The sequence below is a fragment of the Oryzias latipes genome, chromosome 6 (assembly GCF_053564925.1).
Source record: "Oryzias latipes strain Hd-rR chromosome 6, Olatipes_Hd-rR_3.1".
NCBI classification, from domain to species: Eukaryota; Metazoa; Chordata; class Actinopteri; order Beloniformes; family Adrianichthyidae; genus Oryzias; species Oryzias latipes.
Genome location: NC_136242.1, coordinates 5,716,100 through 5,727,986, shown reverse-complemented (window position 1 = coordinate 5,727,986; position 11,887 = coordinate 5,716,100).

Sequence of the window (11,887 nt, the reverse complement as noted above, 5' to 3'; positions counted from 1 at the left end):
ACCAAACAGAAATGATCACATGACTCCATAATGAAAGGTTTATAAAACAAACAATAGTTTGCTGAAGACCAGTGACCAAAAACTATTAAAAGCCACCTAAGCAGTTTAAACAAGAAAAACCTGTGAACAGCTGCTATGGGGCTGGGTCAGTGTGTCTACAGGTTTATAGTTTTACCAAACAGGTAAACCTGAGAGCTAACTAGCTGTCTGACTGATGACTAGCAGAGGGAACAAGGCTGAAAGAAACACAGTCCCTCTGGTCAATCAGGAGTCAGAATCTTTTAACCAATCCAACTTTCTTCAACAGTTTTCTAAAGGTTTCTGCAGAGTTCTGCATCAAGGAATCTGGCTGTGCCGTGAGAAATGACCCTTTCACTGATCTAAAAACATTTTCCATCTCCAGGAAATCAGCTCTTTGTTCATCCAAACAGGTCCTGATAAAAAACTGAGTAGTTCGGAATATGAAAGATCATAAAATACTTTTTTCTTTGTGTTTATTTGATTCTATTAAAGACACTTTTATAAGAATGACTGTACCGCGATTTAGCTGCAGCTACAGCTGTTTTCTGAAAAGCCCCTGTAACCCTTGTGCTATCCTAGGCACTTTACCATTGGGAGTTGGGTCATCTAGACCCACTAGACAGTGCTCTGAACCTTTTTTCTTCAATGATTTGTGATCTTCACTGGTGTCCATGGATTACATGAAATCTTTCCACCTTTATCCACCTTTGTCATGGTAGGGAGAACACCTCAATGTAAGGGGGGGGTCATCTAAGATAGAACAAGGGTTAACTGTCTCCACCAGTCATTCTTGGAGGCTTAATCATACATAATCAGTCAGACCAATCAGAAGTGGTTAAAGTCTTAACTTCCTTGTTCTGATTCTGCTGCTAAAGTCTCTCAGTTCTAACAAAAATACCAGATAAAGCTCGTCTTTAGCGGTGTAGCTTTCCACAGAGTCCGGTGTCAGACCGTGGAACAAGAGAACAAAACAATGGAGCTCAGAGAATAGAGTATGTCTGCCATCACTACATCTCCCATGATGCATTGTGTTAAAGTGACAGCATATGTGCGCTACAATGAGTCTCCCCTGTCTTGAAACCACAACGAACACACATGAAACAGTTTTTCAATCTTCTTAATGAAATCAGAGGTCAACAGTTTAGTTCTCCTTCAAGGTTTGTGTTTATTAATAGCCAAACATCCCAGAGTTTGGTCCAAGTCATCTTTCTAACTGAAACACTTTTTTAATAACGTCTAGATTATTTTAGATCTTAAATTTAAGAAGAAGTAACAACAACATTTAAGAAACAGGATTGAGGTGAAGTGGCCAACAGACACGACTAAACTAAATAATTGTTCAAAAATTACGGCTGCCTTTGCACCAACATTGAAATAAATAAAAAATAAATAAATCACTATTTAGAAATAATATATTTGTTTTTTTGTGAGGTTACATAAAATTCTATGTTAATAAACTAAGGGAAAAACAACTATCAGGGTAAAATGTCAAATAATTTAGTTGAAAATTATTACTAAAAACTAACTTAACTTTAATTACATCTTTTAGATAAAAAACTGCAACTTCCAGCTCTTTCTGCCACAATTATCACAAAAATGCACGTGAGATCCTGGAGGGATCAATATAGACTATAGAGTTTCTCCTTTTTTCATTTTGGTGGAAAAATACTGATCTAGACCCACTAGACAGAGCTCTGAACCTTTTTTCTTCAATGATTTGTGATCTTCACTGGTGTCCATGGATTACATGAAATCTTTCCACCTTTATCCACCTTTGTCATGGTAGGAAGAACATGTCAATGTAAGGGTGGGGTCATCTGGACCCCATATGATAGCACAAGCGTGACTTGAGCCTCAGCTCCTGGTCTAGCTTCAGCTTTATCTCTAGCTGGAGCTTCAACTTCAGCATGTATTTCTTGACTCATGGCCCTAAATGCTGCTTTCACATCCTGTCGTCTTCTCTGCTTCTCTGCTTCTTTGCTTCCAGCTCCAGCCTCTGTTTGAACAAAAGCCAGACATCTCAGGGCTTTGCCAGAGCTGTGTATGTCCTGACACACCAGACACTCAATTTTTCTGGTTTTTCGACTCTATCGACATTCAGTGACCTCTTGCTGTAGGTGACTTCTTCCAAATGCTGTTAAGGGGCTCCTATGGGGCGTCTCTGTTACTGCTCCAGAAGAATCGAAAGGCTCTAACTGGAATCAGATATTTCTGCTGGACTGGACTCTGATGACCAGTCTTCAGACTTTGAAGAAGTATAGAGTGAAATTAACTCTTGTGCTATCCTGGCCACTTGAGTTGTCTAGTTGGGTCATCTAGACCCACTAGACAGTGCTCTGAACCTTTTTTCTTCATGATTTGTGATCTTCACTGGTGTCCATGGATTACATGAAATCTTTCCACCTTTATCCATCTTTGTCATGGTAGAGAGAACACCTCAATGTAAGGGTGGGGTCATCTAAGATACCACAAGGGTTAACAACAACAATGAAATACCTGCTGCTCAGCTATGAAGATGTTTTAATGACTAGTTTTTAATGAAAGTGCAGATTGAACTTGTTGACATAAACGGAAAAAATATCTTTGTTTTAGTCTCATTGAAAAGCCCTTTCCATCTTTCTCCCTAATGTCTAGATTTTCATCTATATTGAAATTTTCGTAAGATGTTTTTAATATTCTTATGCACCCATGATTCCAGCCCTGTCAAGGACTTCGTTTGCATGCACAGCAGTTTCTACGCAAATACATGTTCTGAAAAAGAGATATTGTTGCAAAAAAAAAATTAATCAATTTACTGCCTTGACACAACCAGGGTTCCTAAAACAGATTCTTTTGGGTATGGAAGACGTTTAGTGCGACCTCCCACAGATCTACCTTCATTCCTAACTCTGAGGTCTTCCTCACTGGAGAAAACTTCATGAGGCTAACCTGGACATGTGCTGCAGGAGGAAAAGGTGCAGAAAAAGACAAACTGCACACAGAAGCTCTCTGCAGGCATCATCTGAGCTGGGCCGACATTTCCAACTACAACTCCTGTATTCTGTTTATGCAATCCCAAATCTGGGTTTACAGCAGCAGGATGGATTCTTTTCTCTGTCGTCTGCTGCCAGCTGTACTCCCTTAAACATCTTTTTTCCTACATGTCTTCTGCCACGTCTTTACACTTCTGTTCATGTTCTAACTAAACCTGAGAGAAGTTCCTCAACACTCAGAGCCCTGCTGGCTGCTGAGAAGAGAAGACCATTAAACCAAAGAGCCAAAAACATGTTTATTTCCTGCATCAGCAAGTGCAGAAAATCCAAATCAAAGCTGTCTTTCCTGGAGCTTAAAAATACATACAGGTTTATCCAGATGATATGCAGCCACTTGTCAGGTGGAAGATGGGTTTGTCCTTTTGAAGACCCAAAGAAACAAAAATAGACTAACTGAAATAACACATAATGAAAATGGTACTTTAATAACCTATGGAACAAAAATAAAAACAATGTGAAGAGAGTTTGGGAGATCTTAACCCTTGTGCTATCTTAGATGACCCCCCCCCCCCTCACATTGACGTGTATCATTGAAGAAAAAAGGTTCAGAGCTCTGTCTAGTGGGTCTAGATGACCCAACTCCCAATGTTAAAGTGCCTAGGATAGCACAAGGGTTAAACATCGTAAAAGTGGGACAAAGAGGCGTAGCTCAGAGTATCTAAAGGTCAAAACTATAATCTGAATGAAGCACAGTTTCAAGTACTATTTTGTAAATGTGTGTCCAGAATTGTCAGATGAGATTCCAGAGAGAAAAACAACAAAGGAAATAATCCACCAATCACAGAGATCCCAAACTTAATTCTTGTCTGTGATGTAAATAGAAGTGAGCTGATATTAATAGTTAACTAATTCAAAAGTTACAATGTAGCAGATTGTGAGGATATAGATTTGATTGTGGTAATAAAAAGGTGATTAATAGTATTTCTAAGCCTCCATATATGTAACTTATCTTTACAAACTAGGAGATTCCCAAACCAAATGAAAATTTGAGATAAAACAGATCAACTTCAAAAAGACGCTTTTAAAACAGATCAAACACTGATCAGACTGGGTCTCTTCGATTATTTGCCTTGTTTAGCTCTGGACTAAAAATGAGCCAAAATGTTAAAGAATTCTCTGGGAATACTGTAATTTGATGATAAACGCTAATAATTGTTCACTTTGTAGTTTGGTTGGATTTTCCTTTATTCCCTTTTTTAATGTAGTACCTAAAATGAATGAAGACATGACTGACCAAACTTGGATATTTTCTTTTTAAAATCATATCTATTTCTTGAAACATTTGTAAAACTTTCACCTGATTGAGTCAAGTGACATACAACACTCTGACTTTATCTGATCATTCTGCTGGTGAATTATAGATGAATGAGATGGATGTCTGCCTGGTGATGGTTCCCCACGTCTGGATTCAGTGACATCCCTGCCTGTTCTGTCTGCATTTGGCAAACAGTAACATTATTTAGGACAGCTACCAGCCAAACTGGTAGCTGTTCTAACCAGCTCATTCATATGAGACATCTTTGTGAAGAGTCCCTGTTGATAAACATCAGTTTTTGCTGAAGACATTAGTCTTGTGTTTCTTACCGATTGGATGTGAATATTTGACCGGATTTTTTATTCTAAGGTTCCCAGCAGTGTCTGCAGGAATGATCTAGGTTTCAGGAATCCTTCTGCTTTCACCTTCTTTACTGTCAGAGTTTTAGATGAGCTTTAATGCATAAAATAAGATTGACCGTCTTCAGGCTGACACATTGGTGAAGCTGCTCTCAACTCTGAGTCTGTTTTAGCAAAAGTACAAACTCTGTTTCAGCAGTTCTGCTATTGTCTTTTGTATCCTCTAACATTCTTCATTCCCCTCAGTATGCTCAGAGCACATCTTCACTCTGTGTTCCCGTCATCTGCATCATCCTCACGCCTTTCCCGTCCACTCCTCACCGGCACATTTCTCAGAGACACTCAGGATTTGCCGCGCTGCCTCCAGCCTGCTGTCTTTGTGTGACATTGACGCCGCAGCAGAGGGCCTTCATGTCTTCCCTGAGGCCACGTGTGCCATAAAGATTGACCCTTTGTGCCACGGTTCTGTCACCAGGGTTCAGCGGTATTACATTAACATGACTCACAATCCCCCTCGGCCTTGCCGTAGTTAGAAGGGCTTTCAGACTACTAAATAATTCACCGATCACAAATCATAGAGCAGATTTTATACCAGATACTCAAGTTTCATATTTTGTTTTGTAAAAACCTGATATAAGTTATGTAGGCCTCAGAGGAGATGCTCCGCTTGTCTCAGTGATGTCTGTCTTTCTCTGGACCTGCCTTTACTTTGCGTCTCGCTGTCTTTCCCTGCAGACTCCTCCTGTTGAAACATGAGGCTCAGAGCTCAAGCTTCTGCGTGTTTTCCCTGCAAACTCCGTCTAAGAGTGTTTTCATAAATATCTGCTTACAATATCCCAAAGAAGTTTCCATACTCAGCTGCAGTGTTGGGTAAATTACTTCTAAAGAGTAATAGATTACTTGTAATTAAATGACTTTACTCATTACTTATTTGAAAAAGTACTTCACATTTGAAACGCAGCTCAAAAAGATCCTCTTGTCTTTCATTTAACTTTATTTAAAGTAATGACCTCGCTCAAAGTATGAACCTGGTTGGTTCCAGATAACATTCAGACAACAGTGTGAAAAATGACACAAAAACCGCTGTGGACTATCTATGCCACTGCTCAAAGTGAGATGAACCTGTTCCACATTTATTCATGTCTATCAAATCTGAATTGGTGCCTGAAAACACAAAGAACTATGCAATGCCTCCATGTTTATTGTGGCCGACTTTAGGTTTTCCATTACAATGAGTTGCACCTGTCTCTTTCTCTCTACGTCTGTCGTTTGTTCACAGTTCTGCTTTCTGCCAGTCTACCAAACCCCCCTCTGCGGAGCGCATTGAGCGCCAACTCATATTGACCAGAGACGCCGTCACGTGCAGCTTAGACAGAAAAATACAGTCAGAAAGGTGAATTCAGACAGAAAAAACGGCTTGTCCTTCACACCAAACCTTCCAGTTGTTTCATTTGCAACCGACGCATCATTACAGGGGGCGGAGCTTTGCTCTGCCCCTCGCCTGCCCCTCGCCTGCATCCCCTGACACATACGTGCATACTATTGGAACTCAGTTTAGGATAAGTTTACAGATGAGAATTCAGGTCAGCAGTAAAATTATCATCAGTATTTACAGTTTTTCTCAGTCGCTTTAGTACAATTCTCAGATCAGAATTGAAGTTTGCAAATACGTGTGTACATTTCTCAAAACAATTTGTACAAACAGCAAAACACTATGGAGTTCTTGCAAAAGCCTGTAACTTGCTCAAAATCTTTAGTTCATCTCTCAAAACTAAGTCTTTATGTCATTGAACATGTCAGTGCCATCAGAATGTCAAGTCCTTGTGTCATTGTCTACGAACAAGACAGTCAAATGACTTTGTCATGTTGTCAATATAACTGTGTACTTTAGAGGGAGGTTCTGATGTAAACTATGGCTAAAGTTTGGATGACAATATTGTAAAATGTAAGTTACAACTTTTTTGTTTGATTGCAAGAGACTGGACAAGATTCACATTTACACTTTTATTGTTCATATTGTAATTTGTTGACAGACCATGTCATGCCAACATAGAAAAAACCCACTGCAAACAGTAACACAAAGGGAACAAAAAGATAGGACAATATTCTGTACAACAGTACAGGCAGTGCAGTAGGAATTGGTGTGGTCCTCCTACACCTCTTATCGTTTCTGTATGTTAGCCCACAAATTCTCATCCACATCACAGCGAATATCCTCTCTTGCAATGCAGCGTGGAAAGAATCTTTTAGAGTGTCTTATCCAGCCTCTGCAGGCGTCTGCTGTGATGTCATCACACGCTGCATCCATGGCAGCCAGGAGGGTCATTTGTGGATGTGGCTGGCGATCATAAACTTTCCATCTCCATGCTGAGAAAAATTCCTCAATAGGGTTACAGTAAGGAAAGGAGAGTAGCGTGAAATGAACTCCATCCGCATCTCATCAGGAACACGTACATGTCTTCGGCCTCTTCCTCGGTTTTGCCCCCTATCTCCTCCACCACGCAGCCTCACTCCTCTTCCTCTTCGTCTTCTCTCTGGCTGTTGACCCCGTCCAATTCCTTGTCCTTCCATTGTCAGACATAGAACATTGTGTTGTGCTTCAGCCATATACAGTATATACTTGCCCATTCATTGTCAATGAGATGCACCTTTGTTAGAGGAAGTCAAGTCACCTGAGAGCAATTTACCAATTCAGGACAGATTTAGACAAAAACATATAATGGAGATGTATAGAAATATGTTTGTCACATTTTGACAACTTGGTCAACCATTTTGCAGTTAATGACTTATACGATGAACTAATGACTAGGTGTTTTGAGGAGCAAGACTATTGCACAGTGAACTATATAATACATTCTGATCAACATGACATAAACAATTGATAATGTAGCAAAGAGCAGAGAATTGTACATAATCATTTGCATGGATGTACCAAAGCAATTGCAACTTGTTCAAAGAAGTGAGAAACTATTCATATGATGTGCACAAGTGACATCATGATGTGAAGATTGAACAAATAGTTTTGGGAATTTCATTCTGATCTGAGAATTGTACTAAAGCGACTGAGAAAAACTGTAAATGTAAAACTATTTCTGAAGTGAAATTTTCATTATCAAAACTACTCATTAGTGAGTCTTATTTTTTGTTTCTTTTTTTCCCTTTGTTTTCTGATGTTGAGACTTTTCTGATGATCATCTACTTTACAGAGCACTTATTCTTTAAACTATTTAATATTCTGATAGTAAAATGAAAAAAAATCGACCTACACACAGACAGACAGATACGTAGATAGATAGACAGACAGACAGACAGACAGATACGTAGATAGATAGACGGACGGACGGACGGACGGACGGACGGACGGACGGACGGACGGACGGACGGACGGACGGACGGACGGACGGACGGACGGACAGACAGACAGACAGACAGACAGATAGATAGATAGATAGATAGATAGATAGATAGATAGATAGATAGATAGATAGATAGATAGATAGATAGATAGATAGATAGATAGATAGATAGATAGATAGATAGATAGATAGATGAAAAAAATAAAAAGATTAAAAAAATAACAGGATAAAAAGCAAATAAGAACAATTTCCTAAAATCAAGTTTCCCAGAAAATTTCTGTCTGGTCAAATAAAAAACAAAAGCTCTCTGGAGCTCGTGGGACTAAAGACTTTCTAAGGCTCTCCATGGTGCAGTGTAGGGATAAAAGTCTGCTGCTGAAGCTGCTCTTTCTCTCACTGAAGGCCTCATGCAGAGGGTGTGCCACATAACCTGTCCAAAGTCTGGACAATGTCCGTTGTTCGGCCTCCTCCTCCACTGAGGCCAGCTTCAGTCCCACAACAGAGCGAGCCCTCCTGATGATCTTGCTTAACCCTTGTGCTATCCTAGCCACTTTAAAGTTGGGAGTTGGGTCATCTAGACCCACTAGAGAGAGCGCTGAACCTTTTTTCTTCAATGATTTGTGATCTTCACTGGTGTCCATGGAGTACATGAAATCTTTCCACCTTTATCCACCTTTGTCATGGTAGGGAGAACACGTCAATGTAAGGGGGGGGTCATCTAAGATAACACAAGGGGTAAGGTGGTCAGGTTCCTCTTGCTTGTGCCACACCAGCACACCACAGCGTACAGCAGAGCACGGTCAATGACTGTTTGATAGAACATACTGAGAAGCTCGGTGGAGATGTTCAGGAAGTACATCCTGGTTTGACATTTTTTACTGAGCAGGGTGGTGTTCTCATTCCAATCCAGTGGCAGAAATGATTCGCTCTCCTGGAGACACAAACCTCATAAATGTCTGCCTGTCTGTTTTCAGAAGCAGAGAATTTCAAATGCTCTGCGGTCTGATGGTTACCACTTGGTGGTGCTAGTGGATTTCTCACAAACTGGTGTTTGAGCTTTTTGCCCTTTAAAATATGTTTTGAGTAGATTATTAGAGTCCAGTAATGTATTCTCACTCTGCTACAACTGAATTTTGATTTATACAGTTGTAGTTTTCACGTACATGTGTATGTAGTTGTGTAGTTGCATTTATTATCATATGATAAATGCTACAAAAAAACATGTTAAAAACACCAAAATATGTGTTTAACAATATTTTGTTTGGAACTAAATATTTAGCACCAAACTAAATGTTTAGTTAAAAATCTAAATATTTAGTTTATTACTTAAAGTTTAAATGTTTAGTTGGAAAAACTAATCATGGAAGCTTTAATGTAATTTAATCATTTATCCAGAAGTTTTAGGGAAATGAGGTGTTTTGGCAGTAATATCACAGTCCAGCCTGCTTCTTAACACTAAAGTCAAGCATGTTTAGAACTCCTTTGAAAGCATCTTATTGTCTATAAACCACCCAAACAGGAAGACTCAAAAAGCAGTTTTGAGTCTTCTTCAGAATTTAAAACTGAGCTTTCTGACTTTCTCTCGACTATTTTAGATTCTGATCAAATTATAATAATATGGGATTTTAATATTCATGTTTTCTGTCTATGAAATGCATTTGCAGCTTTATTAGATAATGTTGATTTCACACAAAATGTGAATGATAATCAGGAAACACAGCATTAATTTTCATTGTTATGCAGATGATACGCAGTTGTATTTATCCATGAAGCCTGACCAGAATGACCAGATAGAGAAACTGAACGCCTGCATCAGTGACATCAAGACCTGGATGACAATTAATGACCTCCTCTTGAACCCAGAAAAAACTGAGGTCATTATACTTGGTCCTAAAAACCTCAGAGATGCTCTGTCTGCTCAGATAGTCTCCCTGGATGGCATAAGTATAGCCCCCAATTCCACAGTTAGAAACCTTGGGGTTTTATTTGACCAAGATTTATCATTTAATGCTCACATATCTCAGGTGTGTAAAATTGCATTTGTTCACCTTATAATTGAATTTTGCTAAATATTTACTAGAGAACTTTTTGATAATTAAATGTCAAATACCATTTCCTTCATCATTTGAATGAAGTGACAGAATGAGCGGTGTTAAAAAAGAAAAGAAAAACGTTTTGGAGGATTGCTTTTTCATTTTATTTTTTATGTCAACAAATGCAGCGTCATTTAGAAAATCACAAAACATTTTGGATACTGACTTTTATTTTGAATTATGCAACAGAAATGCTTCCATACTGTGCATTAGGGCCCCTGGTCTTCCGGGGGCCCTAGGCGAAATTGAATTTGTGGGCCCTCTAACTGATCAGCAGCACCAACAAAACACAACTGTTGTTGTTATATAAATCAGATCTCTCTATTAATACATTTTTTAAAACTTTATTAACAACTATTGCAGCTTCAAAGTCTATTAATACATTTTGTGAATGTATTATTGCTGCTGCTGAAGCATTGAATACAGTATATTGCCTGCATGTTGGATGCACATTTAGTGGTGCCAAACCAATTTTAAAAGTGAAAAGAAAAAAATATGAATGACAAATGTATATAGATATTTATATATTTTAATGTAACATTGGGCACTCAACAAATGACATTCACAAAACTCCATTTTAATAAAAACAGCAACTTAATAGCAAATCAAATAACGGTACAACAATCCAAAATAAAGAACACAGCAGCTCAATGAGGGGGATTTTGAGGGGGATTATGGAAAGTTAAAGTCTTTCTCAGTCTGAAAAGGACCTCTTTGCACCAAATCCATTCTTCCTGGATCAGAGAGTGTGGTTGGTCCATTCAGCTGGACTAATTGGATTTGAGGTTGGTGGAATTGTGGATCCAGTAGGCTTCTCTTCCAGACACGCCTCTCTTGGAGCCTCTGGAACATAAGATGCATAACTTCAACAAAAGCAAACAGTGAAAAGACAAAGAGTCCAATCAAATCTACAGAACAGTTGCTGTGACGCTGAAAGCAGAATATTGGAAAGAAGTGCCTTCATTGTTGTGTTTGTGTGTGTGTGTGCGCACAAATGTGAAAATACTATTTTTCAAGTAATAATGAAACAATAAGTGTGATAAAGGTTCCATATTGTCTAGATTTGAACTTGCCAGCAGCAGCATCAACGTTTTTACTTTCAACAGAAGATGTGTTGACAGGAGTTTCTTCTGCAGCTAAAAAAACAAGAATTGTTATTATGCAATAAGCAATGATAAAGCTAATAAAATAACCATAGCAGAATACTACTAATAGTATAGTGGCTCATTTAAAATCAGTGTGCAGGTTTTTCACAATTTCATGATCTTTTTATATATTTATGGGAGATTTATTGGTTGATTGTGCATTTGCACAAGGTCATATTTGTTTATTTAAATATGAACAATTTGGGGTACGTTGGTATTGCTATGAAATGGGTTGCCAGATTGGGCCTTTTTTTTCCCGCCACTTCGGGGCCCTGGTGATGATGGCGGAGCCCTGCGCGGCTGCGTAATTCGCGAATAGGGAGGGCCGGCCATGTTTGGTGCAGTGCGATTCATGTATTGTCCCTCTGATTCCAGATTCCGCTGTAGAAAACTGGCCCCAGCCTCCCACCAGAGGCAATGGGGATTCAGTGCCCAAGGACACCTCGACACATGGGCGTGCAAGCCGGGAATTGAACCTGCAATCTTAAGATCATGGTTCCACCGCCCTACCGCTGCATCACGGCCACAAACATGTAGTGGTAGTGTTAGATAAACTGATTCTCTCTAAGAGTTCTGGTGCAGGGCCTGTCCGTCCTGGGGGAGGATCCCTCCTTCATGTGGACACC